The sequence below is a fragment of the Struthio camelus genome, chromosome 6 (genome assembly GCF_040807025.1).
Source record: "Struthio camelus isolate bStrCam1 chromosome 6, bStrCam1.hap1, whole genome shotgun sequence".
Classification (NCBI taxonomy): Eukaryota; Metazoa; Chordata; class Aves; order Struthioniformes; family Struthionidae; genus Struthio; species Struthio camelus.
In genome coordinates, this window is record NC_090947.1 from 9,642,987 (window position 1) to 9,654,401 (window position 11,415).

The 11,415-nt window shown below is 47.3% G+C and overlaps 1 protein-coding gene across 4 annotated transcripts in view; it reads right to left on the bottom strand.

The window, feature by feature from the left end:
- The window catches only part of PLEKHM3 (pleckstrin homology domain containing M3), a 100,459-nt gene extending 94,761 nt beyond the window's left edge, over positions 1-5,698 (bottom strand). For all 4 annotated transcript variants that reach the window (XR_011141819.1, XR_011141820.1, XM_068948096.1 and 1 more), the window contains exon 1: positions 5,580-5,698. The gene's annotated coding sequence lies outside the window, so the exon portion shown is untranslated. The remainder of the gene's footprint in view (positions 1-5,579) is intronic.
- Between the last annotated feature and the right edge of the window lie 5,717 nt (positions 5,699-11,415).

Below are 11,415 nucleotides of genomic sequence, written 5' to 3' on the forward strand. Positions count from 1 at the left end.
GAGTTAGAGAGGAACAAGCACTGATGTTGACACCAACGTGTTCAGGAGGACGTGCATAAATTAAAGGAGCTGCCAGCCAGCACAAGATACCAAAAAGTGGAGTAATACTGTTAGAAGACCCCAAGTCTCACCAATTCCTAACAATTCTTAGGCTCAAAGACTCGGGAGGTTTGGACTTTTCGGGGAATTTGATTTCAGGACCACAGGAGGAGTTTTAAAAAGAACCTACATGTGAATAGAAAGCAGTGGTGCCTCAGCTTCCCCAGGCCCCTTCTCAGCCTCCTGGAGCCCCTGGACACTGGAACATCCTCCATCACTACTGTGAGATCCAGCTCTGCCCATCTCAAAACTCATAGCAGCTGAGGGCAGAAACTCTACGCTGACAGAAAAAATGGAGACATCCTTTCTGTCCCATATTCTTCATTTTAATGGCAAAGGAGTGCACAGCAGCGGCCACAGACAAAACCTTACATTACCAAAGGATTCCTGAGGGGCTAAAGATTTTAAAAAGTGAAATATTGTATTGTGACAGCTTTACACAGCTCCTCTTCTCCAGGGCAGACTCGAGCTGTTTTAACCAAACAAAATTAAACTAAGCACTGTAAAACTTTGCCCAGGCTCCCTAGGATTAGGTCAGAAGCTCAGAAAAAGACCCAAGTTTTTAGTTCTCGTATCTCTAAAGTAAAAAATGATAAAGCTGCTGCGAGGGTGATTCGTGCCAGGCAATCTGCCACAGTTTGCTGAGATCCTGCGGGTGGAGACAAGAGACAGTAACTACAAAACCCATTGCTGAACTGCCCCTGCAAACAAACCTTCCACAGTGCTGCACCTCATATGGCAAGAAAACAGCCCATAGTGTGTCACCCCCCCAACAAAACCACACAAGCAAATTCCTTGAGAGGCACTGAACACCCATGCTATTCTCCAAGAGAGAGGCAGACTCTTGTTGACACTTGGACAGTAGAAAATGAGGAGGCCACAGCCTTCAAACTCTGGCTCCTGTCTCCCTGAAAGAGCAAAGCTGCAATTTGGTAACAGAACAAAGGCAAGCAGCCACAGAGGCCTTTATTTCTGGCATGCTGCAAGCCTGGACCACTACAGTCCAGCCTATGGGCTATGACAAGCCTGGTCTAAGTAACAGGCAATCTGAGGAAAAGATGGACGTATGGCCTCCTTGAACACAAACCACTGGGCTGGTGTAGCTAATTCTGATGGGCTTTTCTGTGAGTCAGTCTCTGAGCAACCTCCACCTGCAACCTGAACGTATTTGAGTTGCACCTTGAAAAATCAATGCAGACCTTTCTCAGCACACTCTATGGGTTTTGCTGCTCAAAGATTTCTGGCTAGCTCTGTGGGTCACGTCAGCCAAGCGTTGCCCGGAATCTGAATGAGATGCATTTAGGTCAATACAGTCCCGGCTCTGCTATGCAGAATCCCTGAGAAAGTTGTGAAGCTGAAGACTTAGGAGCTACCTCTCAGTTAAGAAGTTGAGCTACATTTGTCAGGGGGGTACATTTGAATGAGTAGAAGAGGGGATGAGGATGCATGGGTGGCTGACTGTCACACACCAAGCCTTTACCGCCATCTACACACTTTGATGCATTCCTGGCACAGACGTCTTGCAAAAAGAACGGAAAGCGGCAGCAAAATACAAGCTATTGTGCCATGCCATCTTTCCAGCATCCCTCTGCTGTAGCTGGACAGCAGATGATGTTTTATCTACTTACAGGATAGCAAGGCCTACTCAGCAAACATTCTCAGCCTTTTTCTGACCCTGAGCTCTTTCAAAGCATGATAGCATCTAGGTCTCCCTCCTAGCCAAAAGCCCTCTTTCCTTTATCAGTACAGGAAGCATAGTGCTATAGCTGCTGTGGGTTGAAGACTCAGCATACAAGGTTCCCAGTTAGACATGCTGTACTGTATGCCATCTATATGTAACTAAAGAACAGTCCTGGTTCAAAATATTTTAATTCCTAGTGATCCCATGCATACACCGGCTAGCTCTCTCTGCTATTACACAACTGAGAATATACCTGCTTAAAATTTTCAAAAGTTCTTACTTTAAAAATATGCCAAAATAAGTACTTTCTGACCGATACTCCTCCAAACAACCACTGACAATATTCAGGAAAAGCTCACAAGAGCTGGAGAAAGAGGCTTTCTGGTCAGTAACGCTTAGCTGTAGAGCCAGGCACTAGAAGAGAACTGTGAATGTAAGTATAGCCATTTCTGTGCTGCAAACCCACCTGTTTGCTATCATCGCCCCTGCATTTGAGGATGAAAAGGGACTGCCAAAATTTATCAGTAAAGAAGAGCACCTACATTCTCTCTGCTAGAGACCCAGGGAAAGGCGAAGAGCAGGAACTGCTGCAATGAGCTTGGTGACTGGTGCCTACCAGTGAAGCTAAAAGACAGCAGTAATCTCTTCCATGCTACAGAAAAAAAGCCAGGAAAAGACAAAATTAACAAACAAGGAGGTGAAACTGAGGAGGAAAAGCAGGGAAAGCAGACACTAAGCAAGGATACAGGAATCTTATTCTGTGAAAGCTCAGATTTACCCCAGCCACTGACCTGGCCCAGTGCCTTTAACAAGGAGGCTCCCTACGCATCCTCCCTACATGGCAAGCTAACACATCACAGCTACAGACACCTCACACAGTGATGACCACGTAGTGATGAATACTAAGTATTGCTTACAGTACGCACTGCTTTTAATTGTAACTGCACTTTGGAAACAATAATTAAAATGCAACAACCTCCAAGCTGAAGAGTGCGCAACAGCATGCTGCACCTGAACAAAGTGGATACAGAGGATGAGGAGCACTGGGCAGTGGAGGATGATGGATCACAGAAGCTTTCCTCTTCCCAAGACAGACTGCTGTACAGCCCCCTCAAGATCTTTAACACCAATGTCTTTGCCTTGCAGCCACGTGAGCCACGTTCCCTCTTGGCTGCAGAGCACCACAAGTAATGACCGGTTGTATCACTTCCTGTGGCTGATTAACTGTGAAATCTCAGTACCGGGACTGGGACTGTGGAAAAGATCAAGGACCTTTGGCAAGGAAAGGAAGAAAAAGTAAAGTAAAATGTCAGTAGCAGACATAGCTAACTGTGATAAACAGCCCAGCTTGCAGGCCAGCCAAACACATCAGCACATGGGTACATCAGCTGCTCGTGGATTACATCAAACTAAAATCCAAACTACCTCCTTGCCCACACTGTCTGTTGGCTGATTTTGACTTAGTAGTGAGAGGAATTTAGGCCTAGGGAAATAGAGCCTAGTCTGAGTCCCAGCCCTGCACCTACAGGTCATCGGATGCAACCACGCCAAGCCCACACTTCAGACACAAAATCCTCAAGGATAAACCAAATGAAGCAGAGCAGTGCTTCAGCCTCAGGCACGGATGTGTGGTCTTAAACACACCTGAAGTCCCATATAACAAACAAGGGAGGCTGAGTGATTTCTACTCTTGTGTTTGTTTGCTTTGTGAGTATACGTTTGTTTAAAATTATATAACTTGCATTTTGCACGCTGCCCTTGATTACAACAACTCCTGCATCTTCCGCCAGGCAGACAGATAGTGAGAGGACAGCAGAACAGAACGGCCTATTACCTCCTAAGCTCAGCACAGAGAGTACAGAGAGACTCAGGGAACATAGTATCTGATAGGAGTGTGAGAGAAGTGATTGAATTGGACGTTCCAGAAACAACAAGAAATATGAGTCAGTTGAATACTTCTTATCATATTTGTTGTGATGTACCAGCTTGTTTCCAGCTAGGAAGTGGAAGAACTTTGAATATACCAACTGACAGAAAATTTTTTTTAAACATACATTTTTGTTTAATGCAAACTGAAATGTTACAAATATCTCCCTGTTCCATGCTTTCTATGCTGCAAGGAAAAGGCAGGCCTTAAAAACTTGAATTTTTTTTTTAATGAAAATATTTTCAGTTTGTCTCCATGAGTCCTGAAAAGAAATGAAAGGCCTGTTTGGTTCTGGACGTTGTTCCTCTAGCACTCATTTACATAGACTGCTGAAACGGTTGCTGAGCTGTTCAGCTGTCGTATGCAGCAATGTTCTGCTCGACGTGCTTTTCCTGCTGCCCAGAGGTGGCTGCATTTAAGCAAAGAAGGACGTGTATAAGGGAGGGGCTGCCAGATGAAGACATTTCTCTCCTTCTAAGTAGGACTCAGGGACAGTAAGATGCTTTGGGACCTTTCCAGATGAAGCAGTAGCTGGTATAAATAGTAATAACTAAATCCTTTAATGCCCATGCCAGACTGCACAATTAATTTTTACCTCGTTCTGCACGGTAAGTTTTAATGAAGCACACCAAGCCAGAAGCAATGACCAGGCTCTAGTTCTGGCAGAATAGCCCAGTATACCCCGTATAACTAGGAATAACAGTTGCCATTGCCCCAAAGGCCAGAAGGGTAAGAAACACAGGAACTCCCACAGGAATGAGGAGACATTACTTCCCTAGGATCTTGGCAAGGCCATGGGAAAACAGACTTGAGGTTTGGATCTGTCCAGCATGCTGATATTTGAGTGGCCCTGATCTGAGACTCCAGCTGACACGTCTTTCCAATAGCGGTACTCAAGGAGCTCAGCTTGGACAGTAAGAGCCTTTTTACAGCAAGACCTTAATTTTCCACCACTATTAGTAGTTAAATGATGACATCAGTGGAACTACAGTCTTTAATAACAAACGCATTTTGTGCCTCAAACTAAGCCTTCTTTCTTGTCTTTCAAATAGCCAGGGCCATAGTGGTTTGTCACATTTATTGGGGTGGGAAGAGAGGGAAGGCAGGGAAGGAAAGAAACCAACGATCCAAACGCCACCGAACTTCAGCCCAAGACCACAGCAACCCAGACCCTGAGGTCCTGGCAGCCTCGCCACAATTAGCGAAGCCCTGCAGGCTGGTTACAACCCCACGTGCAGCTATAGAGTCGTGTAACTGCTCCAGCACAAACATTTGTCTCAGCTGTTTTCTAAATCGAACTATATTATAAATGATCTTTGCAAAAGCCCACAAGAAACCGCAAAACATCTGATTAAACTGAATATAACATACCGTAACTCAAGCTGATAAGATTCTGCAGAAACGATGTAACTACCTACTCTAGACTAACGAGATCTGTCACTCCACTACACAGTGCCCTTGCTTTGCATTTCAGATTGCTGATTTTTTTAAATCTGGGATTTAATTCAGGTAGTTTTTTGATACAGGATAAACAACCCTTGCAAGTGGTAAGATGAAAACTGCTGTTGCTTTAAGTGTTTGGGTATTAGTCCTACCAGGACTCACAGGCTTTCTTAGTCCTACGTATTGTGACTTGCTATAGTCACTCAGTTGGATTATACAGTGCCTAAAATTAGATTTGTCTGTAAATCTTTGGAGGACCGGGGCCGCAAGAACAGCAAACAGATCACGACGGTGGGCGCAGACATGCATGTGCGCTACGCGGCCTGGGGCCGGGCCCGCCGCAGGGGCCGGGGCCCCCCGGGCGCTGCCGGCGGCGGGAGGAGGCCGCGGGCCGGCCCGGCGGGGAGATGAGCGGAGGGGGGTATTTACCTGGCCTTTCCGGAGAGCGGCTCTGCCCCGCGCCGCGGAAGGGGCCGCCCCTCGCTCGCCCCCGGCCCGGCCGCCGAGGGAGGCGGCGCGCAGGCCCCGCAGCGCCGCCTCGGCCGCCCGCTGACAGCGGCCGGCCGCGCGTGCCCGCGCTAAGCCTTCCGGCCGCGCCGGGAAACGCCGCCCGCCGCAGCAGCGTTCCTGCCTGCGCCGCCCGGCCGGCCGCGGCCCGGCAGCGCCCGCGCGAAACGCCCAGCCCAGCCCCGCCGCGGCGCCCCGCAGCGCGCAAACGCGGCCGGGCGGGTGGGTGGCTGCAAAACGGCTCTCGCCAAGAGACCCCCCCCCTCCCCACCCGGTTCGACCCGTTAGCCTAAAATGACAGAAAAGCACAAGACGATTTTTAACGCCGTGTTTCTTTGGCATGCAGCATGGGGTCCCAGCCCGAAGCGCGCTGTGCGGAGGCAGCCTCACAGCGCGACACGCTGACGCCTGCATTGGGGGTGTACCTGGATGCCGAAGCCCGGTGTATCCAGACTGATGCTGAGCAGTGCCACGGACACATTCGAAATCGTCGGGGCTGTGATGCCTCCCTGGCTGCGTGTCCCACGGGGTCAGCAGCGCTTCCCTGCACGGAGACAAGAGTAGTGCTCAAATGTAATCGGACTAACATCTGCGGCTGAACTGAGTCCATACAGAGGATTCACGCTCCACAGTAAGAGGAAGGAGTTAGGTTATCTTCCATAAGTAGTTTTTCTTCTCTCCCTTACTCCCCCCCAATATTTAGTGAAATGAAAAATGTGCAAAATGTGCAAAAATCTGCAAAACGTGACTGGCACAATTTACATAAAGTTGTGTTCATAAGAGTTATCTGATTTCAGTGACAGAATGAGAGCCTTTGGCATGAAAAAAATACCAGTTTATATCTGACTGAAAATTAATTAATCCTGGCATTTACAAACAATATATTACTAGAGCATCATACATTTCAAGTCCTGCTCTTAAAGATGAACAGCTTCTTTGCTGAGTAACGGTCAAAGATTCTTCTGTTCATTCTTACAAATTCAGTAGTATTCACGATAACCCCTCAAAGGGCGGTGAGGTCCCATCACATGCCATGGATTCTGCTGCTTCAGTCCTCTGTCTCCTTGCCAAAGCTGCGTGCGCCACTCTCAAAAATAAGTATAAAAATCCAGCCTTCTGTTGGTTCTGATTTCACGGCTGTGTTAACGCAGGATTGCCTGTGTTTAACATTACGAGCATACTTAGGTAATTTTCTGGAAAGTGGCCCATATATCATTTTCCACCTGTAGTGGAAAAGAGATTTCAGGCTGCGGAAGGGCAGCCGACTTTGCTTGCAACACTTGCAGGAGGTTTGTTTACAGGTACAGAATAGACGATTCCCAGACTGCCTGGCAGCTATAAATCTGGAAGGACAGTAACTGTCTGCCCTGAACCCAAAACAGTCTCATTAAATGTCAGCAGCCAAGCCAAGTCTCAGGCATTCAATGCAGGACTTGGGCACTATTCCTGCCTCCCTCTCTCTGCTACAGCCAAAGTACCTCCCACCAGAGTTCCTTGGGGCCATATGCCAGACCCCTCGAGGCACTCTGGTCTGCACGGGGCAATCCCAAGCACGTCTCTGTGTGGCAGATGGGAAACGTGCCCCCTGCCAGGGCTTCGTGCCCTGCTGGACACTTTCCAGGGGCTGGTCAGCACCAAGGCCCCTCGCCTCATCGCAGACTTGTCTTATGCACTGCAGCGATCTGCAGGAAATGCTGCATTTTCCCCCAAGAATGAGAGAAGCACATATCAGTCTCTTCATTTCATCCTTCTTGGCCACCTAAGGAACATTTTTCCCAGTTCTAGATATTCCTAACTTTCTTCTTATCTGCTGGAAGCCCTTTACAAAGGCACTGAGATGAGCAGCAGTTTCCATTTCCTAGGCAAAAGGCAGTGCAACATGCGTTTCACACATGGCGACATGGCTTTCTCACACAGCCATTAGAGAACAATTCGGGTTAAGACTTTTAATTTTCCATTCTATTTGAGAAGTACTTTATAAACAATTGCCACAATTTTATTGACAGGAGGAGGATATTCCCTCCCCTTTCTAAGCGGTATTTTCATATCTGTGATCCATCACATATTCCTCTACCACAGCTTAAAACAATTGAGTCTTTCTGAGAACAGATGGCTCTACGTTTTCTTCCTTTAATTTGGTGGAGACTTCTCTTCCTGCAGTTTGCATGCCAGTGGAAAGAACAAATGACCAACCTTATCCTTCAAAGCTACAGGACCACTGCCTTAATTCTGAAGAAATATGAACCTCATAAAGTTTGTTGCTGTTATATTTAAGAACATAAGTTCCAGATTAGCAATTCCAATTGTTTTAAGCATACTGCCCTCCACCAACATGAAATTACAAGCTGTTTCAACCAGGATATACTGGTTAAAGACATGGTGGTGGCTATCCAACCAGACCTTCCACACAGTTTGACTTCCAGCTTTGTCCCTCTTGTCCATCAACCATCTGCATATGGTCTGGAACTGAACACCGTGCACAGAGCCACCTGTAGGTTAACAAACTGTGCCCTGTATGTCCACATGACAAAAGTCATCTTCCTTCCACTTGAATGTCTCCAATGTCAGCTTTTTCTTAGCTTTTGGATTGAGGCTGTGTCCGTCTAGAGTCAATAACAAAAGAGGGAGAAAATGGCCCTGTCTGTTAACACTGGGAACATAAAAACAAACTTGGCTGCTTTCGTTGTGTGAGGGCTTGCAGGACTGAGTGCTCTTCTTTAGATCTGAACATCTCCCATAAGTACTGCAGAATCCCTTTCCAAAAAACAGATCATTGTACCATCTATTCCAAAGTTGGGCTCCTTTTGATAATAATCCAAATATCTTTCTCTTAAATTGGAAAATTCTCACAGAACTGTTTGGGCAGATCCTCAGCTAGTGTTATGCGGAAGGAGCAATGCCCATTTATCGTGGCCATAGACAGACTTGCCAGTTCACACCAGCTGATCATTAGACCCACTGTCTTTCTCCGCTGCCTCTGAAGAAGGGGCCTTTTTTCACACATTTTAATTACTGACTCCCTACATAGACGCTATTTCCTCACAGAAAGGCCGTTAACTGGCACGTTCGGCACAAGATGAAACCTTTCCGATAATTGTTCCTTGAGTTCATGTTTGTGAAAATAAATATCATCAGATGATTAAATTAAACACCGCAGCCAGCTCAGCTATACACTATTTTCACTTATCATGCGGAAAGAGAGATCAAAGAGAAGGGCTCAGGTAGAGTTACTCCAACTCCTATAAGTTTGGTTGATAGCTACCTAGTGAACACACTAATTAGCTTCCTACTTGGGGCGTACAGCCCAGAAGAATTAACCCTCCCTAAATAGGCTGGTATAGCCATTTTTATGCTCTGTAATCAAGTGGGTGCAGAGGGATGACTGTCACCTCTTTTCTGCACACCGTAAGGAAGCAGCATAGATAGATTGATTCTGATTTTGGAAACCTTTGGGCCTTCATCCCCTTCAGCGTCTTGCGTGGCTGTGAGAGGGGAGCTGGGCCCAGGGAACATAAGCTAAGGCTGGACAAGACACTATTCATCCCTGCAGGGGTTCTGCCTCCCAGCTCTTCCCTCCTGCAAACCACTGTCCTTCTCCCTTTTGGTGAGCAGACATTCCCACCTCTATGTTCCTGCAGCAAGAGGCAACATGGCCCTCTCAAGCGCCTTGGCTCAGACATTGCCTAGATAGGGAGATTGTTTCTGAAATGGAGTTTTGTCCAAGCACCTTCCTGCTTTGCTTTCTCGCGTAGTGGCAGGTAAAAGAGGAGAGCAAAGCAGTGGGCAAACGTAGCCCTCATAGCCCTGTAGCCCTCGTTCCCACTGCAAGCTCGCCATCCTGCCTGAAAGCACACACACCCACACAACCAAAAAGCCCTGCTATTCTTCTGCTAATGGGATTGGCACCGCTTAAAGCAGTCTGCGAGGGTATTGTCTGCAACCACAGCAAGAGAAACATTATTCAAAGGCCATTCAGGCCCCAAAAGAAGCGGCAGAGCAGAGTAATTATCGGAGACTCTCCATTAACGAGGGCATCTTTGCTCTTTGTCTGTGTTGGTTTAATAAGGGCCACTAATGGGGCTGGGGGAGGGGCACGCTAATGCTTCTAAACAAACCTCCTTTCCTCCCCCACCGCTGCCCTGTGAGGAGAGCTGGCTTTATGGGCACTGACAGCCCAGCTCCCAGCTACCATATTGCAAAGTGACCTTCAGGAAAACTTAGTGTGAACTCAGCTGCTTTCAGTCCCATCCCCATGGGGCTGTCGGGAGCATCATTTGGGTGGCTGTTCTCTTTTTAGCCTTTCCATATTTCCCAGTGCTTGCCCAGGCCCTCTTGTACACCCCCTGCCTGGCCTCTCTCATGTCATCTTGTGACCTTTCATCGCTGGACTCAACAGCACTGAGTGGCAGTAATGAGGGACGACAGTGCAGATTAAGTTCTCGCAGCAAAACCTAGGGCTGCTGTCCATTATCCAGCAGCTACGGCTAGGAGATGCTGCTGGGGAGGCAGGACTGGAGCAGCCTCCCCTGCTCACACCACTGGAGAAGGCAGGCGAGGATCCAGCCACAGGCCAATGGGTCCTACCTCTGGCTTCTTGTGATTTTCCGGTGATGGAGAGGTGGACTGAGGTAAAAGCGAGCCTGAATCTCCTTCCTGAGATCCTTCAGAGCCATTCTCAGAGGTGTGTGTCTAAATTCTTTTGAGACCCTGTCTGATAGACTGTCCTCATCTTCAAATGCCAGTTTTCAGGAGCCAACTTCTGAAACAAGTTGCAGTATTACAGCCAGGCACACATTGGCCACCTAAATAATAAAATATGGGCAAGAGGTCTCAGGACTTCTCTGCAAAAGATGGTGTTCAAGGAGTGCACTATAATGACACACACATGCCTAAGCAATAAACCAAGAAAATGATATAGCCCTTTTCAACTACAATGTAAAAAGTGCTCTGGATACAAGGCTGAGAACTGCTAGACTCGTTTTTAGCCAATGAGGAAACCAAAGAACAGTAAAGAAAAAGTTCCCACAAGTTTGTGCAGGTCTTCTTTCACTGAAACCAAGCCCTGGACACTGTGCTATTTTGTTTTTCCACTGAGCTTCTGTCTCACCTTCAGATGATGCAACCCCTACTGGTTGGTTGTACTATACAAACAGCCCATGGACTTCAGAGAGAAAGCAACGTCTGCATGCTATGTACTAGAACACGGACATGTCAGCAGCCTCAGGAACTGCACCGGAGAGCTGCCTGGTGTCAGTGCTGCCTCATTTGTTTTGAGGAACAGTTTTCAGATGAGGTATGGAATGAGAAACTTCTCTGCATAGGCACCCGCCCAGCCCTCTCCACCTTGGCAAATGTCCTGGTGCTAAGTGTTGACCACAAGTAGAGGAAGAAAAATATGGAAAATAGGAAAAAATGTGGAAAATCCTCACTGCTTAAACCATAAGGCTCAAGTCTGAAGAAACAGTTTCCACACAGGAACTCACCCTTGCTTCCTAAGAGCTTGGTAGTTTTGAAATGTTCATGATTTTAGGCTGTTTCTTTCAACATTTCACCAGTGAATGCATCTCTTGTAACAAAAGAAACTCTTCCTAGCTGCATTTCTGGCTCCTCTCTGTGGGATCAAAACATCTCCAAACAACCCTGCATGCAAGCCAAAGAGAGAGCAATCACCCTTTACACACAGAAAACTAAGTCACAGGGAACTTAAATGACAACACCTGAGGTCATTCTTGCCATGGTAGAGCTAGGAAGTAGATAC